Raw genomic sequence first — 25394 nt, forward strand, 5'->3', positions numbered from 1 at the left:
TGTTTTTATGTTCCTGTTTGTCATCTGTGTGTCTTCTTTAGAGAATTGTCTTCTGCTAATTTTCTGGCTGAGTTGTTTGTAAATTTTTGAAATGGAGCTGTATGAAATATTTGTGTATCTTTGAAATTAGCCTCTTGTTGATTGCATTGTTTCCAAATATTTTCTCCCATTTGGAAGTTTTTCTTTTCATTTTGTTTATTTTGCTGTGTAGAAGATTTTAAGTTTAATTAGGACCTATTTGTTTATTTTGCTTTCATAATTTTCAGCTTGGGAGAGTGACATAAGAAAATTTTGCTACAATTTATGTCTTGTTTTGCATATGTTAGCTTCTAGGAGTTTTATTCTGTCATGTATTAGATTCAGATCTTTAAAACTTTTTAAGTTTATTTTTGTAAAGTTTGAGGGAGTGTTCTAATTTCATTGATTTCCATGTAGCTGTCTAGCTTTCTCAACATCACTTGCTGAAGACTGTCTTTTAGGCATTGTATATTTTTGTTTCCTTTTTCATAGTTTAATTGACGATAGGTGTGATGTTTTATTTCTGCCTCTGTGTTCTCTTCCAGTGATATAGATGTTTGTTTGTTTTCCAGTATTGTGCTGTTTTGATTACTGTATTTCTGTTATATATTCTGAGATCTGGGAGGGTTATGCCTCCAACTTTGCTCTTTTTCCTCAATGTTTCTTTTGCAGTTTTGGTTCCTCTGCAGTTCCATACAAATCTTACGACTGTTTTTATTTTTGTGGAAAATATCACCTAGTTCTATCTGAATCACTTTATATCTTTAGACATCTTTTGTATGTATGTATATTTTAACAATGTTAAATCCTCTAAACTAAGACCATGAAATTTCTTTCCATTTGTTTGCATCATCTTCAAATTTTTTATCACTGTCTTATACATTTTATTATATTGGTTTATTCATAGATTTTTCATTTTTTGATGTGATTTCATATGGATTTTTTTAATTATGGAATATTTCATTGTTAGTGTAAAGAAATGTGACAGTATTTGTATATTATTCATGAATCATCCTACTTTGCTAAATGTATTTATTAGTTTTAGTTGCTTATGTGTGGAGAAATTTTAGGATTCTCTATATAGATTATCATGTCATCTGAAATAATAACACTTTTACTTCTTTCATCTAAACTTGAATAACTTTTTTCTTTTCCGATTGCTGTTGCTAGGACTTCCCATACTGTGTTTAATAGAAATGGTGAGAGTGGGCATCCTTGTCTTATTCCTTAACTTGGTTTTCAGATTTTCACCTTTGCATATTATGTTGTCTGTGAGTCTGTAATAAGTGACTTTAGTTATGTTGAGATATGTTTCCTGTATCCTTCTTTGGTAAGAAGTTTCTACTGTTGTTGCTGTTGTTGTTGTTGTTGTTGTTTTAATGAATGAATGTTGAATTTTGTGAAATGATTTTATGGGTTTATTGGGATGACCAATTTGTTTTTCCTTTTACTTTTTTTTAATATGTTGTATCAAACTGATTGATTTGTATATGTTGACCCTCCTTTGTGACACTGCAGTGAAACCAATTTTATCATGGTTTATGATTCATTTATATATTGTTGGATTTAATTTGCTAACAATATTTTGTAGAATTTTTGCATCTATATCAATCAAAGATATTGGCTTGAATTTCTCTTTGCCCATACTTTGTTTGTTGGCTTTGCTACCAGGGTGATGAAAGATTCATAGAATTAATTTGGGAGAATCCCTCATCTTCACTATTTTTGAGTAGTTTGAAGATTATATGTTCTGCTCTGTATTTTTGTTCAGTTCTCCAGACGAGCTTTTAATCTGCACTTGTATTTAACGAATTTATTTAAATGCAGATTCTATCTTTCTTCTACTAATCAGTTTGTTCAAATTATTTGTTTCTCCTTATCTCTGTCTCTTTCTACACATGTGTCTATATCTTCTAATTTGTCCAGTTTATTGGCATGAAACTGTTCACAAAATGATCCCTTTTTATATATCTGAGGTAACAATTGTTATTTCTCTTCTTTCATTTCATAGTTTATTGCTTTGGAGCATCTCTCTTTTCTTCATTATGCACCTGGCAAGAGGATTTTTGATTTTGCCTATCTTAAAAAAGAAAACAAACGAAAAAATCTTTGGTGTAATTACTGTTTTGCATACTGTTTTTCTCTCTAATTTTATTTATGCCTGTAATATTTAGGATCATGTTTTTCCTTCCATTAACTTTTTTATTGATTTACAATCATTTTACAAAGTTGCCTCAAATTCCAATGTAGAGCAAACTTTTTCACATACAATGAACATATATATATTTGTTGTCACATCTTTTTCTACGTGAGCTGCCATAAGATCTTTTATATATTTCCGTGTGCTATACAGTAAAATCTTGCTTATCTATTCTACAATTTTGGCATCCCAGTCTATCTCTTCCCAACTCCCGCACCCTTGTCACCCAAAACTTTGCATTCTATATCTGTGAGTCTATTTCTGTTTTGTATTTATGCTTGTTCTGTTTCATTTCATTTTGTTCTTAGATTTCAAATATGAGTGATCTCATATGGTATTTTTCTTTCTTTTCTGGCTTACTTCAATTAGAATGACATTCTCCGGGAACATCCTTTTCACTGAAAATGATGTTATGCTGTTGGTTTATATGGCTGAGTAGTATTCCATTGTATAAATATACTTCCTTTTTTTAACCAGTTATCTGTCGATGAACATTTAGGCTTTTTCCATGTATTGGCTATTTAAATAGTGCTGCCTATGTACTTTGGGGTGCAGGTATCTTCCTGAAGTTTTGTTTCTTCTGGATTCATGACCAGGAGTGGTATTCGTGGGTCATATGATAAGTCTATTCCTAGGCTTTTGAGGGATCTCCATCCTGTTTTCCAGAGTGGCTGCACCAAACTGCATTCCAGTCAGCAGTGTAGAAGGGTTCCGTATTCTCCACAGCCTATCCAGTATTTGTCATTTGAGGATTTTTGAATGATGGCCATTCTGACTGGTATGAGTTGATATCTCATTGTAGTTTTGATTTGCATTTCTCTGATAATCAGTGATATTGAGCATTTTTTGATGTGCCTGTTGATCAAGTGTATGTCTTCCTTAGAGAGTTGCTTGTTTAGGTCTTCTGCCCATTTTTGGAATGGGTTGTTTGTTTTTTCTTATTCAGTTGGATGAGCTGCTAATATATTCTGGAGATCAAGCCTTTCTCAGTTTCATTTGCAAAATTTTTTTCCCATTCCTAAGGCTGTCTTTTTGTTTTACTTGTGTTTTGCTTACTGTGTAGAGGCTTGCAAGTTTCTTTAGGTAACATTTGTTTCTTACTGCATTCATTTCTTCTACGAGAAAAGTTTCGAGATGAATGTCAGATAATATTTTGCCTTTATTTTCCTCTTGGAGGTTTATTGTATCTTTTCTTATGTTTAAGTCTTTGATCCATTCTGAGTTTATTTTTGTGTCTAGTGTAAGGGAGTGTTCTAGCTTCATTGATTAACATGCTGCTGTCCAGTGTTCACAACACCATTTGCTGAAGAGACTGTCTCTATTCCATTGTATACTCTTGCCTCCTCTGTCGAAGATTAATTGACCAAAATTTTGTGGGTTCATTTCTGGGCTCTCTATTCTGTTCCATTGGCCTATATGTCTCTTTTAGTACCAATACAGTGCTGTCATGTTGACTGTAGCTGTATAATATTATCTGAATCGGTAGCGTGAAGAAATGCCACTGATTTCTGAACCTTAATCATGTAACCTGCTACCTTGCTGAATTCTTTGATCAGCTGTAGTTGTTTTTATATGGATCTTGTAGGGTTTTCTATATATAGTAACATGTCATCTGCGTATAGTGAGACTTTTACCTCTTCCTTTCCAATTTGGATCCCTTTTCCTCCTCTCTCTACTTTGATTGCTGTGGCTAGCACTTCGAATATTTTGTTCAGTAGGAGTGGTGATAGTGTGCAACCTTGTCTTGTACCATATTTTAGTGGGAACATTTTGAGTTTCTCACAGTTGAGTGCTTATGCCAGCTGTAGATTTGTTATATATAGCTTTTAATGATGTTGAGATATGTTTCCTCTATGCCCACTTTGGTGAGCATTTTTATCATACATAGGTGCTGAGTTTTATCAGATGTTTTTCCTGCATCTATTGAGATGATCATGTGGTTTTGGCCGTTTCTCTTGTTGATGTGATATATTGCATTAATTTATGTGCATATGTTGAACCACCCCTGTGTCCCTGGGATGAACCCTATTTGGTTAGGATGTATAATCTTTTATATGTGTTGTTGGATTCTATTTGCTAGTATTTTGGTGAGGATTTTAACATCAAGCTCATTAGTGATATTGGCCTATAATTCTCTTTTCTGGTAGTGTCTTTGCCTGTTTTTGGTATCAGGGTGATTCTGGCTTCATAGAATTACTTTGAGTGTATTCCCTCCTTTTCATACTTCTGGAAGCATTTGAGAAGGACTGGTATGAATTCTTCTTTGTATGTTTGGTAGAATTCTGCAGTGAAGCCATCCAGTCCTGGACTGTTATTTGTAGGGAGGTTTTATATTGCTATATTTATTTCATTTCTAGTGATCTGTTTGTTCATGGGGTCAGTTTCTTCTTGAATCACTGTTGGTGGACTGTATGTTTCCAGAAACTTGTCCATCTTCACTAGGTTATCCAGTTTGGTTCCATGGATTATTTCATAATATTCTCAAATGATATTCTGTATATCTATTTTATTGTTGTAATTTCTTCATTCTCCTTTCTTATTTTGCTACTTTGTGCTCTCTCTCATTTGTTCTTTTTGAGTTTGGCCAGAAGGTTGTCCATTTATCTCACTTTTTCAAAAAACCATTTTTTGGATTGGTTGATTTTTTCCTATGTTCTTTGTAAACTCCATTTTATTTATTTCCTCCACAATATTTATGATTTCCTTCCTGCTGCTTCCTTTTGGGCTTTTTTGTTCTTCCTTTACAAGTTCATTCAGCCGGTGGTTTAATTTTTCATTTGTGATTGTTCTTTATTGAGTAAGGATGCTATCACTATAAACTCCCCTCTTAGCACAGCTTTTGGTGTGTCCCATAAATTTTGTGTGTTTTTGCTTTCATTTTCTTTTCTCTCAAGGTATTTTTTTTTTCTATTCAGCTTTCATATCTTCATTGACCCATTGGTTTTTAAAAACATATTGTTTAATCTCCATGTTTTCCTTTTGTTCGTCTTTGTTTTTCTGTTGCTGATTTCTAGCTTCATGCCATTGTGGTCAGTAAAGATGCTTGAGGTAATTTCTAGCTTTTTAAAATTGCTGTGGTTTATTTTGTGTCCAAGTAAATGATCAAATGTGGAAAATTCTCCATGTGCACCTGAAAAGAATGTATATCCTATTTTGAGGGGGAGGGCAATGGTCTAAAAGTATCCACCAAGACTAATATTTCTATTCTATTAATTAATTTCTATTTTGCCTTATTTATTTTCTGTCACGGTGATCTGTCCAGTGATGTTAATGCAGTGTTTAAATCTCCAACTATGATTTTATTCCCATCACTATCCCCCTTTATATCTGTTAGTAATTATTTTATGTATTTAGGTGCTCATCTATTTGGTGCATATGTGTTAATGTGTGTACTATCCTCATCTTGTATCACTTCTTTAATCATTATAAAATATCCTTCTTTATCTTTCATTATGACCTTTGTTTTAAACTCTATTTTGTCTGAGATCAGTACTGCAACACCTGATTTTCTGGTTTTTCCATTTTTATGGAATAACCTTTTCCATCCTTTCACTCTCAATCTATATGTGTCCTTCTCCCTGAATTGGGTCTCTTGTATGCAGCATAATTAAGTTTCTTGATTTATTATCCAGCCTGCCAGTCTATGTCTTTCGACTGGAGCATTTAGTCCATTCACATTTACAGTAATTGATGATAGGTTTGTGTTTATTGCCACTTTGACCTTATTTTTGCAGTTGATTTGTTATTTCCTCTTTGTTCCTTTCATCTTCCTTTTATGGTTTGGTAATTTTCCTTTGTATTATCATGAATTTTATTTAGGTTTAGTGACTCCCTGAAAAGTTTTTGCCTTGTTGTTACCATTTTTTTAAGCCTATTAGCCCATTACTATAACTGCTTTTATTAAACTGAAAGTAACCTGATCTCAAACCCGTACTACCGAGAACAAAAAATTTTAAAAGAAAAGAAACAACAATTCTGTATTTTCCTGCCTCCCTCTCCCAATCTCAATGATTTGTATGTCTTGCTTTATAAATTGGTGTTTATTTTATTTGTAATTCATGAGTTATCACCTTTCCAGCTGTGAGTTTCTCATTTCTGTAGCATTCTTCTGTTTTTCTATTTAGAGTAGAACTTTCAACTATTCTTTTAGCATGGGTGTAGTGTTGCTAAACTGTTGTAGCTTTTTCTTGTCTGTGAAATTCTTTATGTCTCCTTCTATCATAAAGGATAGCCTTGATGGATAAAGTATCCTAGAGTATATCTTTTTTTTCATTCAGGACTTTGAATATATCTTGCCACTCCCTTCTGGCCTGTAATGTTTGTGAAGAGAAACCAGCTGAGATCCTTATGGGGGTTCCCCTGTAACTCACTCTTTGCTTTTCTCTTGCTGCCTTTAGGAACACTTTTTTATCCTTGACTCTGACCATCTTAATTATATGTATTGGTGTGGGTGTATTTAGGTCTTCCTGTTTGGGACACTCTGAGCTCCCTGTACAGGGATATCTCATTCCTCCTTTAAGTTTGAGAAGTTCTCAGTCATGAATTCTTCAAACACCTTTGCAATCAATCCCCTTTAATCTTTCTTCCCCTTCTGGGACCTCTATCATGCAAAGATTGGCATGCTTTATATTATCCCATAGGTCCCTTATGCTTTTTTCATTTGTTTCTGGTTTTTTATCTTGCAGCTTTCTGATTGGGTGCTTTCTATTCTCCTGTCTCCTAAGTCACTAATTCGTTCCTCTGTGTTATCTAGTCAGCATTGCACCACCTTTAGATCATTCCTCGTCTAAGTCAATGAATTTAGCTATTCTGCTTAGGTCTTTTTTATAGCTTCCATTCCATTTTTGAAATATTGTATATCTCTAAACACTATCTCTTTTATTTCTTTCTGTACTTTGATCAGTCCTTTTTTGAAATCTCGATCTATTAGGCTATCAATGTGTATTTCACTGATCATTCAGGGGATTTCTCTTGTTTTTTTAACTGGGAATACTTTCTCTGCTTCTTCATCTTGCTCCTACTTCTCTGGCAGTGTGTTTTATGGATTATCAGTTATCTACTGTTGTCCTAAAGGAGTTTATCTACCTAATGCCTATGTAGTAATGCAACTTAGGAAAGAGAAAAAAGAAAGAGAGAGATAAAGAATTTTAAAGAAGGGAGAAATAAAGGTTTGAAAACATTGTATAATGAATAATAGAAAAGCAAGTGGAAGCAGAATTTTGAAAAATAATAATAATAAAACATTTTTATAAAATTTCAAAGGGATTAAATTGGGGTATATATAATTGTCTACTGAGTAAAAATTAAGAAGGTAATAGAAAATGGAACAGGTAAAAACAGATTTAAAAAAGGGGGGATATCGGTGTCCTCCTGGATACTGTGTGATTTTAATGTGACGTCTTTCTGCCTTCTTCCTGTTCTGGAAGCTCAGCTTGCTGTTTCCAGAGGCCCTCCATTGGAGCCCTCATCTGTGCGGCTCCCAGTGCCTGTCAGCAAGCAGATCACACATACTCCCAACAGTGGGTCAGGTGCAGTTCTCATTTACTGTGGGCTGGCTTGTCACTGCCCTGCCTGATGCTTCAGTCAGATGTTGCAGACCGACCAGGCAGGATTGGGCATCATGTTCTCACCCATCTACATGGTCAGGGGCTGCATTACTGCACAAAAGTTTGGGGCCACCCTCCCCCTCAGGGTGCCGGTCACTACACTGCTATGTGCCACTGTGCACTCCAGCCTTCGGTTTGCACCCTGGAGGTGGGCTCAGAGAGGACTGAGGAACAGCCCTGTACCTGGTCTGGGACAAAACATAGCTCCTTATTTGTCTTGGTGGAGCAAGTTCTCTTAGGAACCAGGAAAGAATTATCCTATTTGCCTCAAGCTGTAGACTAGTCTATGTGTGGCCCTTGAGACTATGTAGTCCTTAGGTGTGGATACAGGTTATTCATCCACTGCCACGTGGGTGCAAATTGCCAGAGGGTATGGTGGCTGTGCATGTGACCCACCTCTCTTCACCTAGAAAATTTTGTGGATTTTCAGAGATGGGTGTATGCATCCTTCCCCCAGGGCACATCTGCCATGTTGTTTTATGGAGGGCCCAGATTTTTCTGCCCCATGAATGTACAGTCATGGCACACAGCCACATTCATTTCCCCTGGTCTTCTTCAGTGCAGCCATCCCCATCTTCCACACAGCTAGTGCAGCATGGCCCTGCCCCCAGATGCTTGGCTGCATCTTGGGCTTGGTGTCACAGGGACCCTCTGTGCCTGTTTAACTTAGTTCTGTCTGTCAGCTGATTCTATGTACAGATACAAGACTTGGAGACACCCCCTCCATCCTACTTACATCTCAGTTGGAGAGGAGAGACTCAGTGAATGAGTGCCAGAACTTCTTTATTGCTCCCTCCCCAAGGGACCTGTCCCACTCTGTGTTGTCTTTTCTTCCTTCTTATTCATTTTCTCCTACCAGATTTTAGGCATCTTTATCTTTTGAAGAGGACAATCTCCTTTCAGAGTCTTGCAGGTTCTCTGGGTTAGCTGAGTGAGTCTGTGGATGTGAGTCTTTTTGCATTTGTGAGAAAGGGTGAGCTATGAGCCTCCTTCTACTCCACCATCTTTGCCTCCCCCAAAAAGGACTCAATTTATGGGGGAGAATATACACAGCCTGGAAATAAATGAAGAAGTTATTTCATGGAAATGACAAGAAAGTGCAGATTGCAAAGTTCAAAGCATACAAAATATGTTTTAAAACAGGGGCCACAATAAAAAGTTTAATATGAGATTATATAAAGAAAAAGAGATCAATATAAAAATAGGGTATTACACTCATTAACTTTTATATGGTCACAACACCATAGATCTTAAATATAAAAAGAAATATTAGTAAGCATTAGGGAATTAATTCATTATAATACAATAATAGTAGATGAGTTTAACACCTCATTATTCTGATGGACAGATCATCCAGAAAGAATCTCTGTAAGGAAACAGAGGTCCTAATAGCATATTAAATCATTTCAACCTAACTGAGCTATTTGACACTGCATCAGAAAAGCAGGACACATAAACTTTTCAAGTCTGCACAGGAAGTTATCTAAGGAATGAACTACATATTATGTCATGAAAAGAGCCTCAGAAACTTTAATCAAATATAGATGACAGCAAGCATTATTCCATACACAAAAGTATGAAACTATGCATCAACTCTAGAAAGAAGAACAGGAAAAGCACAAACATGAGATTAAACAACCTATTTAAAAAAAAAAACTGGTCAATGATGTAATCAAAAAGGTAATAAAATCATACCTGGGGACAAACAACAATGAAAACACAGCTTCATAATATGTATGGGATGAAGCAAGGACAAATCTATGATGGAAGATTAGAACAAATCAGGCCTTCTATAAGAAATAAGAAAAACCTCACACAAAGGACCAAGCTTACCACCCATAATACCTACTAATAATAACAAACAAAACCCAAAGGCAGTAGAATGAGGAATCTTTAATGATTAGGTTGAAAATGAATAAAATAAAAATTAAAAAATAAGCTCAAAATCATAAATTCAATGGCATTTTTTTCTTAAAAATATTAACAAATTGATAAGCATTTAGCCAGGCTTATCAAGATATAAAGTGAGTGGACCCAAACACAATAAGAATCAAAAGAGTAGAAATAACATCTCATATTACAGAATTACAAAATAAGTTTATGAAATCCATATGAGCAGTTACATGAAAACCAGCAGGATGACCTAAAGGAAATGGACAAATTTCTAAAAACATACAGCTTGCCAACACTGAATAAAGGGAAAACTGAAAACTTGAAAACAGCAATCAGTATAAGTTAAATAAAATGTATAATTTTAAAAAGGACCCCTTGAACAAAATGTCTTGATGCCTTCATTAAAACCTCTTACCCCCCAACTATTTCAAAAAATGAAGGAGGAAGGAAAATTCCCAAAGATTTTCTATGAGACCACCATCACCCTGATAACAAATCCAGTGAAAGACACTACAAAAAAAAAAAAGAAAGAAAATGAAAGCCAATATTCTTGATGAATATACATTCAAAACTCCTCAATAAAACATCAACAAATTAATCCAGCAATACATGGAAAGGATTATACACGATGATCCTTTGGATACCTTCCAAAGTCACAAGGATGGTTCAACATACACAAGTCAATCAGCATGATAAATATCTAAAAAAGGAAGGACAAAATTCACAGGACCATGTCAATACACACTGAAAAAGCATTTGACAAAATACAACATCAATTCATGATCAGAACTCTAATGAAAGTGAGTACAATGGGAACATCCTTCAACATACATAAGGCCATTTATAACAAACTATAATACTCAGTGGGAAAATTTGAAAGCCTTCTGTGTAAATTCAGGAACATGACAAGTATTCCTACTCTCACCACTTCTGTTTAATAGTAATTAAATAAAGGAAAAGAAAATGAAATAAAAGGCAAAATGGAAAGAAAGAGGCAAAATTGTCAGCAGTACTGATGACATAACAATCTACATAGAGAGTCCTAAGGGCTCCACACAGACTATTATGAACAATAAATAATTTCAGCAAGGGAGGAGAGGGACAAGATATATGTAAAGAAGTCTCTTGCATTTCTACACATTAATCATGAGATACCATTAAATGGATGTTGAAAGCAATACTATTTAAAATCCGATCCCCAAATATCTTGGAATAAATGTAGCCACATATGTGAAAGTTCTACACAATGAAAATTATAAAACATTGACAAAGAATTTAAAAATGATTCACAGAAATGTAAAGATGTCTTGTGTTCTTGGATTGAAAGAGTTAATAATGTTAACATGGCCGTACTACACAAAGATACCTACAGAGTTAGTGCATTTCCTGTTACAATGCTGTAGTATTTTCCACACAACTAGAAAAATATAATTCTAAGTTTTACATGAAACCATTAAAAATTGCCAAATTTATCTTTAGATAAAACAAAAAATCTGGAGGTATAACCCTCCCAGATAACTTTCTATACTAAAAACCTAGAGTAATAAAAACAGCATGACATTGGCACACAGGTATAATCAAACCAACAGATAGACAGCATAGAAATTATTCCACAAACCTATGATCAATGAATCTATGATAAAAGAGGCAAAAGTACACAGTGGAGAAAAGACAGTCTCTCCAACAGATGGTGTTGGGAAAGCTGGACATCTATATATAAAACAGTGAAATTAGAACATTCCCTGACATCATATACAAAAATAAACTCCATGTGTATTAAGGATATAAATGGAAGACCTGATACTCTAAAACTTCTAGAAGGGAATATAGGTGATTCATTATTGAATATATATCATAGGAATATTTTCTTATTTCAGTCTCCTAAGGCAAAAGAAATAAAAGCAAAAATAAGCAAGTGGGAACTAAACAAACTTCAAAACTTCTGCACAGCTAAGGACAGTACCTATGAAATGAAAACATTGCTTGTGAATCTGGAGTACTTTTTTTGCAAACAATGCAAGTGGCCAGGAGTTAATAGATTTAAGGTTAATTGATGTAACATGGATTTAAGTTACACAACTCAATGTGGAAAACAAAAACCCAATCAAAAAAAGAGCAGAGTACCTGAATTAATATTTTTCCACAGAAAACATTCAGATGAGTAACAGGCAAGTGACAAAAATTCTCAACATTACTAATTGTTAGGTAATTACAAATCAAAAGCACAATGAGGTATCACTTCACACTGGTCAAATGGTGATTAATAAAAATTCTACAAATAGTAAGTTTTGGAGAGGATGTGGAGGAAACAAATCTCTTTTATACTCCTGGCAGGAATGTAAATTGGTACAACTTCTATGGAAAACAGTATTCAGATTACTTTAAAAATCTATAAACGGAACTACCATATGACCCAGTAATACCTCTCCTAGGAAAAATCTGGAGAATATCCCTAAATTGAGAAGAACCTATGTTCACAAAAGCACGGTTTATAATATGCAACAGAGGGAAGCAATCCAAGGGTCCACAATAGACTATGCACTTATGAAGATATGATGTTTCTATAAATATGCAATGCAATATTACTCAGTCATGAAAAACTATAAAATATTGCTTTTTCAGCATCACGAATGTGTCCAGTAAATATTATGCTTAGTGAAGTAACTTAGACAAAGATAAAAAATATAATATAATTTATATGTGGAATCTAAAGAATAACAAATATCTGAGTATATCTATCAATAGCAATCAATCGGTAGATTACAGATAAATAGATAGAAAGTTAGATAGATAGATACATATAAAGATAGATAGATTCGATAGAGAAATAGAGAGAGAAATAGACAGATAAATAATAGTTTGACAAATTGAGGAATTAGATAGATAAGACTGAAGCAGACTCAAAGATATGGGAAAAAATTTATGTTTACCAAAGAGGAATGTAAAGACATTAATGGTAGGACATTGATAGATACAAAGTAGTAAACATAAATGAGATAAACAACAAGGATAATCTGTAGAGATCAGAGAATTATACACAATAAATTATAAAAATTGTATGTTACATTTATTGTAATAATTTATAAGGCAATATAATTTACAAACTGGTTGGAATCACCATGCTGTGCATCTGAACCTACACAATATAATATATCTACTCTACTTCATTTAAAATAAAATAACTCATGTATAATTTAGTCCTTTTTCCTCTGATAGCATCTTCCTTTAATGTTGTTTTATTTTTACTCTTTAACTTGATTGCTTACTGAATCAAATGTTTACTTTTGCTGTTGTGAGGACATTACCAGATTGATATATCTATATTTATTGCCCCTGATTTCCTATTTTTCCCTCTTTAATCCTATATAGTATAGTAGCATGCTAAAACATATACAAATAAACAGTTGCAGCTTTCTTGTGGTCTCTACTTAGCATTTTGGTCAATGTTTTGCATATTTTTGCCATTGTATTTTTCTCAGAAGAGCTCTTTTCTACATCTCTTGTAAGGTGTCTTGGTTTTGTTTTTCATCTCATTCAGGATTTGTTTGTCTGTTAAAGTCTTTATTTTCACTTTGTATCTAAGTGATAACTGTGCAATGTAGAGTATTCTTGGGTGAGAGATTTCATGTGTCAAGAGTTTGAAAATGTCATTTCATTTACCCCTGGCCTATGTTTTCTGCTGAGAAACCTACAGATAGCCTAATGGGGGTTCCTTTGTAGATTATCATAACTTTTTTTGGCTGCCTTTAAAATTTTACTCTGTCAATGACTTGTCAATTTGCATATGATGTATCTTGAAGGAGGTCTCCTTGCCTTAAAGTTATTGGTGTTTTGTTGGCTCACGGAATTGTCTATCAGTTCCTTAGCCAGGTTAGGGAAGTTATTGACTATTACTTCTTTAAATAAACCATCAGCTGCCTTCTAACTTTCTTCTCCCTCTAGGATTTCACTCTAATGTGCACTTCCTGAATAAATCTGATGGTTATTGTAGAATTTCCACACTTTTTAATATCTTGTACAACTACCCTCTCCTATCATTTCTAGTTTTGTATTTGTGAGTTTGCTAATCTCTCTTCCACAAAGACAGTCTACTTCCAATGCTTTATATTGCATTCTTCATCTCATTTATTAAGTTCTACTGGTCCTCCAATAATGTTTGGTTATTTTATAGTTTCAGTCTCTTTGGTAATGTATTCCTTATCATCATTTAATTTCTTCCTGAGTTCACTAATCTGCTTTCTGAGTTTTGTTTTATGTATTGAGCTTCTGTATGACACATATTATAAATTCTCTATTAGTCATATGGCAATATTCCTTGACTTTAAGTTTGTTTGCTTCAAGGTTGACATTCTGTGTGTGTGTGTGTGTGTGTGTGTGTGTGTGTGTGTGTTTGTGTCTGTGTCTGTGTATCTGTGTGTGTGCATGCCCTATAATGTTACTGTGGTTGGTCATGATTTTTTAAATTATTGCTCTAATGACACTAAATAACACATTGAGAGTTGGAGTCCTTACTTTTGTTTTCTGGCAGTTTGCAATATTGCACAATTTTCGGGTTTACTTACCTGAGCTACCTCTTATAATATTTCAAAATGGAAGTTTGCCATTGCTACTGTCTGGTTAATAGATTTGCTTTCATTGTCACTTCTTAGAATTCTCTGGTAGTTAATGCCACTCTTGTCACTGGGATGGGGAACCCTTCCTTTTATCAGATATCCCTTGAGACTCAGTGTACACATTGAGGAAATGTGTAAAGACAGGTGGGTAGTTGGATTCAGACAAGTGCCTTTGCCATGTCCAGTGTTGCAAGGTAGCTTGTCTCCACCACTGTGAATAGGGAGTAGGGACAGTGTCATGAATGGGGAGTAGGGACAGTGTCATGAATGTCTGAGTGTCTGAAGGATGGAATTTCGATCTCCATTGTGGCTCCCTCCTAGTTACATTTGACCATGAGTACTGGTGCAGTTGGAGGCTGAAGCTGTGTGAACCACTGAGACCCTATTTCTACTGGGTTCTCTGAACCTGTGGGCTCAGATAACCTTCTAAGTGGGCCTTGGTTGCAGGCACCAACTCTCCTCTTCCCTCAATTCAGCCTCCCTTATGTGATTTATTACACCACACTTCAGCTGTACACAAGTGTTCTGGAGTATTGTTTTGTGTTGTATTTATTTTTGTAGAGATATGAACGTTTTACTGACTGTAGATTTAAGGGGAGAGACAAAAATAGTTTGAACTTATGTCACTTTTTAAAAAGTATATACTTTTTAATTGAAAAACTTAAATTCTACTAAGGACATTATAAGAACAGTAAAGAAATAGAACAAATCACCTCCCTTAATATCGTAGTACTACAAAATATTTTCAGTTTTCCTGAGTTCCTTTCGTCAATGTTTTTCCCACATACATGCACATTTTCCTATAATATATGCCTATAATCACTTTAAAAATCATTTAAATTATTAAATATTTCTCTGTGATGTAAATATAGCCCTGTTGTTTCTCTAATTTTAACTAGTAGCTTGCATATTTCTGTCTTCTCCATCCTTTTTCCCTGTCCCCACAAGAAACCACTATTTGGTACACTACACATACATACATGAGTCTGTTTCTTTTTTTTATGATTATTTCTCTTATATCTTTAGTTCCCTCATGTAAGTGATAACGTAGAGTGTTTTTCTCTGCATTACTTATTTTCCTATATGCAAAATCCTCTAAGTCCAATCACATTGTTCCAAAGGCACAATTTTATTTTTTGTTATAACTAAGTAATTATTATATTATATATATATCTCACATCATTTTCAGCCAATTATCTGTTGATGGGCAGTTGAGTTGGGCTTCTATCCTTGGCTATTATAAATGATAATGTTAAGGACACTGTGGGAAATGTATCCTTTAAAGTTATTGTTTTCAATTTTTTCAGATTTATAAAAATAACTGGAATTGCTGCAACATATAATGCTTCTTTTTCTACTTCTCTGAGCACTGTCCACACTTTTATAATAGTGGATGCATCAATTTATATTTCCACCAACAGTGTACCTGGGTTCGTTTTCTCAACATTCTTATTAATGGTTGTCATTTGTAGACATTTTGTTAATAGCCATTTTTGTTGCTGTGAGATTATATTTCAGTTCTGGTATTGATTTATGATTTCCTAATGAATAGCAACGTTATGTATCTTTTTACGTGCATGTAAATCATCCACATGTCTGTTTTTGATAAGTTTCCATGAAGATCCTTCATCTATTTTTAAGTTGGGGTCTTTGTATTTTAACTATTAGTCTAATATGAAATATATATATTATGCATATTAACACCTTGTTGGTCTCATTGTTGGAAATTTTTCCTTCTATTGTGTGTGTTGTCATATGTCTTGTTGAAGATTTCCTTTCCTCTGCAAAAGGTTTTGCACTTCACATTTATAAATAAAGTAGAATCCCTGTATCACATACTACATTTAGTTTTCCTCACTAAACTATAAGCTCTTACTCTTAGTTTATTATTAATTTTTCTTAATTAGGAGACACATCAAAAATAAATATTGCTATGATTTACCTCAAAGTCAGTTCTGCTCATGTCCTTTGTCAGAAATTCTATAGTTTCAGGTTTTACATTTAAGAAATTAATCCATTTGTATCTTAGTTTGTATACTATGGAAGGAAGTGCTCTTATATCTTCTTTATACATGTACTGTCCAGTTTTCCCAGAACTACTTCTTGAAGACACTGCCTTTTTTCCATTGTATATTCTTGGCTACTTCATTGTAGACTAACTGACCATATGTGTGTGGGTTTATTTTAGGACTCTCTAATTTGTTCCATTGAATGATGTGTCTCTTTTAGTGCTATATTTTGATGTTTTGATTACTGTAGCTTTGTAGTATGTTCTAAAGTCAGGGAAGATAATGCCCACAGCTTTGATCATTTTTCAAAGATTATTTTAGAAAACTTGAATCTTACATATTTTTCTATAAATTTTAATATTTGTCTCCTTGCTTTGTGAAGAAACATATGGATTCTGTGAGACTAAAAATTTACTAAAAGAAAAAAACTGAGAAAAATATTAAAATGTGGAGGATAAATCATACAATATTAAATAAACAATGGATTGCTGTAAAAATTAAATAAAATATATATATAGTGAAAATTGACCAGAAAAACAAAGTTCATGGGATACAGCAAAAGCAGTATTAATAGGGAGGTTTATAGCAAAATAATCCCACTTATACAAAATAAAAACATCTCTCTATAATAACATAATCTTACAACAAAAATATGTAAAAAAATAATTTAAAAACTTGTTAGTAGAAGAAAAGACACCTGAAAGTTCAGAACTTAAATAAATAAGGATTAAAAATAGAAACATTTAATCAATATAAATAATGGTTTTTTAAAGATAAATAAAATTCATAAACTGTAAACAGACTCATGAGCATGAAAAGAATACAGATTAATAAGCTCAGAAATAAATGAGAAGTTACAGCTTATATCACAGAAATACAAAGCATCATAAGAGGATACAACAAGTTATATGCCAATAAAATGGAAACCCTAGAAGAAATGGACAAATTCTTAGAAAGACATAATCTCCAGTATGGAATGAGAAATAGAAATCATGAACGGATTATCACTAATGAAATTGAATAAGTAATTAAACAAAATCACCAAAGGAACAAAATTCCAATCCTAGACAGCTTCACAGGGGACTTCTGCCAAACAATTAGACAAGAGCTATCATGTATACTTCTCAGAGTATTCCAAAATTTTGCAGACGAAGGAAGGCTTTGTACCTCACATTTCCATATCACACTGCAACTAAAACAGGAACAAATACCTCAAAAAATTACAGGTTAAATATTACTGATAAGCATAGATGCAAAAATCATCACTAAAATGTTAGTAAGCCAAACAATAAATTAAAAGGATTATACAATATGATTAAGCCCATTTTATTCCAGGGATGCCAAACTGATTCAATACCTACAAATTAATCAATATGATACACCACACTAACAAACTGAAGAATTAATATTATATGGTCACCTCAATAGAGTCATCAATCATTTTGAAAATTTCAGTATATATTTACGATTATATTTCCCCTCAAATTGGGCATGAGGAAACATACCTCAACACAGTTAAGGTCACATGTGACAAGAACTCCGCTAACATGACACTCACTGATTAAAAGCTCAAATCATCTCCTGTAAGAGCAGCAGGAGACAAGAATGCTCACTCTTACCACTTTTATTCAATATAGTATTGGAAATTCCAGACATACCTATCCAAAATAAAAGTAAATAAAATATAGCTAATTAAGAAAATGAGTAAAAGTATCTGTTTGCAGAGGACATACTTTAAAGAGAAATCCTAATGTTTTCACGGCAAAACTACTAGGGCTTATCAATGCATTTGGTAAAATTTCAGAATGGAATATTAATATACAGAAATCTTGCATTCTACACACTAACAAGCTAACAGATAGAGTAAGTGAGGGAAGTGGCTCATTTACAGTTGCATTACAAAAAAATAAAATATCTAGAAATGTATCCAAATAAGGAGGTAAAAGACATGTAATCAGAACACTATAAAATATTTATAAAAGAAATTGAAGATGATGCAAATAGATGAAAGGATATACTGTGCCCTTAGATTAAGACAAAATTATTGTTTAAATGACAGTATTAAACAAGAAAATACACAAATTAAATTAGTGCCTATCAAAATATGAAGGGCATTTTCAGAAACTTACAATAAGTAATTCTAAAATTTACATGAAATCACAAAAGGGTTGAAATCACTAAAAAAGGAAAAAGAAAAAAATGAAAGCAAACAAACAAAAAACACAAACTACTTTGAGAAAGAACAAAGAGGATGTGTGACAGTCCCTGATTATAAACTATAATACAAAGCTACGGTAATAAAAATAATATGTTACTGGCACAGAACAAACAGAATAATGGAACACAACAGAGTGCCTAAAAATGAAATAAGACAATATGGTTATGTAGCCCACTACAAAAAAAATGAATATAGAGTGGGGGAAAGATAAACAACAGGCATATGAAAACGTGCAACATCACTAACCATCAGAAAAATGCAAGTCCAAAACACAATAAGATTTTATGTCAGTGCTGTCAAAATGAATATTATCAAAAAGATAACAAATATAAGTGTTGGTGAGGATGTAAGAAAAAGAACACTGATGGACTGCTGGAGTGAAAGTAAATTTCTACTGCCACTGTGCAAAACAGTATGCAGTTTTATGTAAAAATTTAAAATGAAATGTGTTCCAAAAATTTCATATCTGGATACTTATTCCAACAGATATAAACACTAATCAGAAAAGATAAATTCAAACCTATATTTACTGCAGCATTATTTAAAATAGCCAGGAAATAGAAGAAAATTAATTGCTCATCAGTAGATGATGGATAAAGAAGATGTGCATTTATAGTATATATATCTACCCATCTAATAACTACAGATTTATCTATATTTATAGATATTTATACAGATAGATTGATAGATAGATACAAGCACACACACACATAAAAATACAATGGGTTATTACTCAGCTATAAAAAGAATAAATTCTTGTCATTTGCAACAAATGCGTACACCAAGAGAGTAATATGCAAAGTGAAATAAGTCAGACAGAGAAAGACAAATGTTAATGATTTTACTCACATTTGGAATTTAAAACAAATGAACATAACAAAACAGAAAAGGGGTTATAGATACAGAAATTAACAGGTTATTCACAAGAAGGAGGGAAATGGGGTGAGGAAAATGAAATAGTTGAGGAAACTTAAAAGAGAATTTTCTAGTTGCAAATTAAATGAGTCAGGGACAAGATATGCACTGTATGGGGAATAGTCAAATTGTATGAAATATCTTTAAATAGCAACATATCATAATTATGTTTTATTGTGCTGATCAGTTTGAAATGTATTAAAGAAAGCAAAGACAATGTTGTGAAAGAGAAACTAACATAGTGTTATAGATTAAAGTACACTTCAAAAACAACCAAACATAATTATAGAACAAAAAAACAGATTTGTACTTAACAGAGGCAGGGGTTGGGAAAGGAGAATTAGATTAATGCACTCAAAATAGTACAAGCCTACAGCCATAAAATAAATGTGTTCTAGGGAGGCTACATAGTAACATGATAAATACAATTAGTACTGTTTTATGATATATATGAATGTTGTTAAGGGAATAGACCCTAAGATTTCTCATCACAACCAAAAACCAAATTGTATATCTTGATTAATTTATCTAAATGAGATAATGAATTCTCCCTAATGTTGCTATGATATTTAATTCATGATACATGTAAATCAAATCACTTTCCTGTGCACCTAAACTTACACAATGTTTTATGCCAATTATATCTAATAAAAGTGGGAGAAAAATGGAAAGGCAATGATCATTTTTTCCATGTAATTTCTCATGATTGTTTTTGCAGCAAGTAACCTTGAATCATGAAGAATTTATTATAGGTAAAGATACTAATAAATAAGTGGTTCTAATAAATAATACATAAAGATACTAATAAAATTAGTGTTTTCCCATGCTTTAAACTTTCTTCATTGATAACAGCCCACTGCTTCTTTAGGCATCAAAATTTCACTCTGTGTATTCATCTGAGATTAGGGAATGGATACAAATGTTAACCCTGTCTGCTTTTGCTGTGAGTGATAAAGTTCACTGTCTCTGTCCGAGGGTCTCATCTCCCCGACAGCATCTTCAAGAAAGGAACGTGCTCGGTTGTGAAAAATCTCAGCATGGTAAAATCTCAGAACACCAACACTGCTTAACTGTTTGGCAATGGGAATTCAATACTGACAAAGAATTGATTTTGGATAACAATGTGATGTTTTCTCATGGTTGCATTTGGGGATGTGAGGATAATCCCTGAGATACAAAACAAACATTCTTGCTCAAGTGCTGGGCAAAGAAGTGTAAAAGATTCTGCATTATTAGGACTGAGGACTGCTTTCAAAATGATGACTATGCTCACTCTAATCCAGGTAGTCCAAGGAAAGAAAGGTTATTGCAATTTCTAGGTAAAAGGGAATAAGTCAGTGTTTCAGTGTTTATAAATTAATCAAGGGGAGTTCAAAGCCAAAATAAGTTGTGTCAACAATGAGAATTAAAAGAAAAAATCTTAGACATAAGCTTAAGTTAAAAAGGAGACACAGTCCTGTACTGGGCTTTGGGGACTGGAGAATGCATATGCAACTGTCCAATTCAAGGATTCAGTGGCTTGGCCCTAGCATCAACTCCAGATTCAGTGAACAGGTAACAATTAGTATACTGGGAGAAATATAATCTACCTCTCCCTGATCTGAGAAAATCTGCTGGCTCAATGAAACTCTTAATTCACAGAGATCCTGCCAGATGCAGAAGAATAATTCACTGATGACTCAACTAAGACAAACTTAGTTACTGCTTAACAATCCATCTTCACACACACACACAGTGGTAGACAGATTTGTAGTATTTAGTGAGAAGAATACAGTGAGCAGAACTCAGAGAATAGTTTTCAAAGCACCAGCCAAAGTTGGTACTTTTGCCAATACTCTAGATTTCCCAGGTAGATAACTACAGATGATGAACAAACAATTTTCTTATTTAGGATTTCTAATTTTGAAGTAAACTGTAGCTTTTGACTTATCAGTATAGAATTTGTTAAGATGATCACAGTAAGACACACTGTCTGACAAGAGATCTGGAAACTAGCTGCTGAAGCAGCCCATATGAACCTGACACTGCTACTGTAAACAACAACATAGCCACCATCAGATTTGAGCTGGCAAATTTAAAAGCTTCATGTTTCTGTTGCAGGAAAAACCACTGCTGTCCAGACACATTTCTTCTGCTGCAAGTGGGCTCTTTTCTTCTCTTGGTAAAGGTCATATTGTTGGGATGAGGCTAGAGCTTACCCTGGCCCATTTGCCCAATCTCCAGATTCTCAAAAGCTTTCTTCAAAACTGGTGACACATTTTCAGGACCCAATATTGCCATTCCAGGCTTATTCGCTGACACTGGCTGCATGACTGTGAGCAGAAGCCTTCGGCTCCCTGTCCTTGCCTTTAATTTTTCCAGCATTTCAGGTCATTTCACATTCTGAAAACACTTCACCATTTATTTTCAATTACTGGGAAAATTCAAAGTCTTCTATGAATATTTTATATTTCCTAATACCTGCAGAAATTTGGTAATCTTGCATTTGGACAAATTTTTAAATCTACCACCCTCAACTCCTTCTAGTCCACACAACTTAGATTGCAACTTGGTTAGTGAATATGACCACCCCAAGTAAGGGTCTAGTACCCCTTAGATACAAACTTTGTGAAGGTTAGAAGTGGCACAAGTTATGTGGTGTGTATAAACCTACTTTAAATATTTCCAGTGGCACTGTTCCTTCTGGAAAAAGCTCTGATTCTAAGAATTAAATTAATTAGAAGGCAATATAGTTATTGATATGGGGATGAGAATCAGTTATTTTGGGGTGGGTGGATGAGGAAGAGACAGGAAAATATCCAGCAAATGAGAATGGAATGCTTTAGGACTATGGAGGCATGTATTAAGAAGAAACTAATACTTTGTCTCCTGTATCTACCTCCACTTACTGTCTTGAGTGACTAGTCCTTGGGCTATGAAAAGAGCTAGTTTGTTTTGAAGACAAACGACCATAATGAAATAGATTGAAAACCATGAGTTTTGTTGTTTCGGAAAGTAGATTTTGCTTAAAGTGAACATGTATTTTTCATTCACTAAATACTAAAATGTATCCTGTGGCATGTGCTGTGCTTACTGTGCTGGTACCCAATTTAGAAAAGGAAAGGGGGATAGACAGAAAACATCTGGAGGAGGTGGTTTCTGTGCTGAGCCTGGGAAACTCTAAGTAGGTAAAAGGAGGACATCCTAAGTCCAAGAATGACCTGGAGCAAAAGTTGTGAGTTTGGAGTTAACATGGCTAACAATCATTCGCCTGGATGTATCTACAAATACAGTGAAACATAAAGACATGCCAAGGTAGTCAGATGCCAGATCTATAAGGAAATGACTAAACTTGGTTGAGTTTGTGGGCTTAGACTTGGAACGGCATTAAGTGCCACCCTGAGGATATAAGCTTGTCTTTGGCTGCAACATAAAAGCAACATAAAGTATTCACCAGAAAATATAGTATACAACCTTGAGGGGAGGAAATGAAAGCACCAATTTGAATGCTTTGAGAACAGCACAAAGAAGACCATAGATAAAATTACTTCTTAAATTATACCACATTCTGTATGTGCCATCTGAGACTACATCTAGTGAACTTTATGATTCCAGGGATGACATAATAGAGACCATGATCCCAGGGCCGGTTCCTGCATTAATCTCCTGTTCCAACCTTTCCTAACTTAACACTGTTAATACTTTCCAGGATGAAGCAGAAGCTACTTAGCACTTTTCCCTTTCTACATGTTTTAGTCTTTTCCCAAATTCTTCCTTTTTCTCTTCTTCCTTACAAGAAACTATTCAAATTTACTCCCATATTGTTCCATCAAATGATCATATCAATCAAATATCTTTTTTTCTTTAAATGTTATCTTAGTCTCCCACTTTACTCTTAACTGTATTTTTAAAAAAACAAGGAAAAATTAGGTACACTTGTATGTTTATTGTTCAAATAAAAAAATTGCAGATATTTGTCAACATTTGCCAACATCAATTTTAATCTTTGTTATCCTGCATAATGTGGTAGTCCTCTAGTAGATCAGTTGAAATTAGGATGATGTTCATAAACTGCAGTTGGCTGATGAGTTGGCCATGAAAGAGAGGTAGCTTATGTATCAGCTATCTCCGGCACTGGAAACCGTGCATTGATCTCTGGTTTAAGTTTAGAAAAAGGACCTTCATTGGCCTATATGTTGTGATATCTATTCGGAAAAGTAGAAGACTCCACCATCAGTCCAAGATAATTGCTCTGTATGGGAGATAAGTTGCTATACTGAGAAGTAGAAGTTTTAGTTGTAATGAAATTCACAACATGGCTATTTGCTTCAGGGTAGCTGCTTTGTGAGTGCACGTGGAATGTGGTCAACTGATTTAAAATAGCACGTTGATCCACTGCAATTTGTTCTGGTGGTCTAAATGATATTGGTGATGCAGGAGAATGCAGTTTCTCCACTAGTGTCAGCCACAAAACCAGAATTATGATTGTCCACAATACCCCCTGCTTTAAAGTGCTTCTTGTTGAAATTTTGAGACAATGAAGATACCAGAGAAGCATTTTTAATCACAACTCTTCTTTTTATTCTCACTAAATCTGGGGGCAGCCTCGTTTAAACTTTGGATTATGATAGAATTGCAGCTACAAACAAAGGAGAAAGAAGTTAGTAATACTTTCAACAAATATACAACATTAAAATAAGCATACTCTATAAAACCTCAGATTTCACGCTTACTATACAAAGATAATATCATCAACATATGAACATTGCTGACTATTTTTTGAAATTCCTTATTTGGAAAATACACATTTAAATAGTATCGTCATCAAATTTAAAACGTTAACATTTGCAGTAATGGTGAATGCCCCTTTTTAAAAGTAGCTTTAATACCTTTATTTAGATTTCTGATAAGATTCATAGTTGCTAGCAAAGCTTCTCATAATCTTGAATACTTAATGCACTGTCCTCATTTTTTAGAAAAAATAAAGAATTTTAGCCTTAGTAGTTTTATACAATTTTCAAAATCTAGCTTTACTTTTATATTACCATAGATTGATGTAAAAAAAAAATTTGTATATAAACTATGAAGTGGTGATTAAAATTTCTGAATACATTGCTTAAAACAGAGACTTCTTTTTCTTCTGCCAGAAAGTCAGCTAGACAAGCAGATCTTTGAAAATTCTGCCGCACTTTACTGAACCCATAAAGGTTAAGCTGTCTAACTAAACTTTTCATACTTCCATTTTCAAATATTCTGAAAGGGGCCTTTCTTTCCAAAACTTCCTTCTTAAAGACATCTTCATCAATCTCTATAGAAGTTCCATTATCATCCCACCAGATGGATTGAAATTGGTCACTCCCAACCATTTTCCAGAGTTTTCTTGGAAATGTCAGAGAACGAAAATCATTATCTTCATCTGGCTCAGAGACACAATGTATGTAACCTGGTCTTTTTATCAAGGATTCTTCACACAAAGTCTGAAAAGCATTTTGTTCAAACATAGACCTGAAGTCCAAGTCCCCAGAGAATGTTTGATCACACAATAGAGATCTACTGCCATTTCGTGAACCAGTTGGTCCATCTTTAGGAGACATATCTTGAATTTCTGAAGAAACATGTGCCATCAGAAATAACTTTTTCTACAGCTCGTTTTCTAATCTGCATAATTTTGAGCACTGCAGCTTCAAATGCTGCTTTGGCAAGCCTTCACACATAAACTGCTAGGCCATCACAGTTGTTCTCAACCTGAGTAGCTGTGACATCACAAAATGACTGGTCTCCTAGCAATCCAAGTGTAACAGTTCAGCCAGAGTTTACTTCTCATTCATCCAGTTAAAATGAAACATATAAGATGTTTATTTTTAGTGTGACCTACAAGTATTATTCTCACAAAATCTTTTTAAAAAATTAAATTTGGGGTCTATGAAATAAAATAAATCTCCT

General features: G+C 33.9%; 1 pseudogene; it reads right to left on the minus strand.

Moving 5' to 3' along the window:
• Positions 1–25127, minus strand: part of LOC116662084 — a 36404-nt pseudogene extending 11277 nt beyond the window's left edge.
• Positions 25128–25394: the final 267 nt, after the last annotated feature.

The sequence above is a fragment of the Camelus ferus genome, chromosome X (assembly GCF_009834535.1).
Source record: "Camelus ferus isolate YT-003-E chromosome X, BCGSAC_Cfer_1.0, whole genome shotgun sequence".
Lineage (NCBI taxonomy): Eukaryota > Metazoa > Chordata > Mammalia > Artiodactyla > Camelidae > Camelus > Camelus ferus.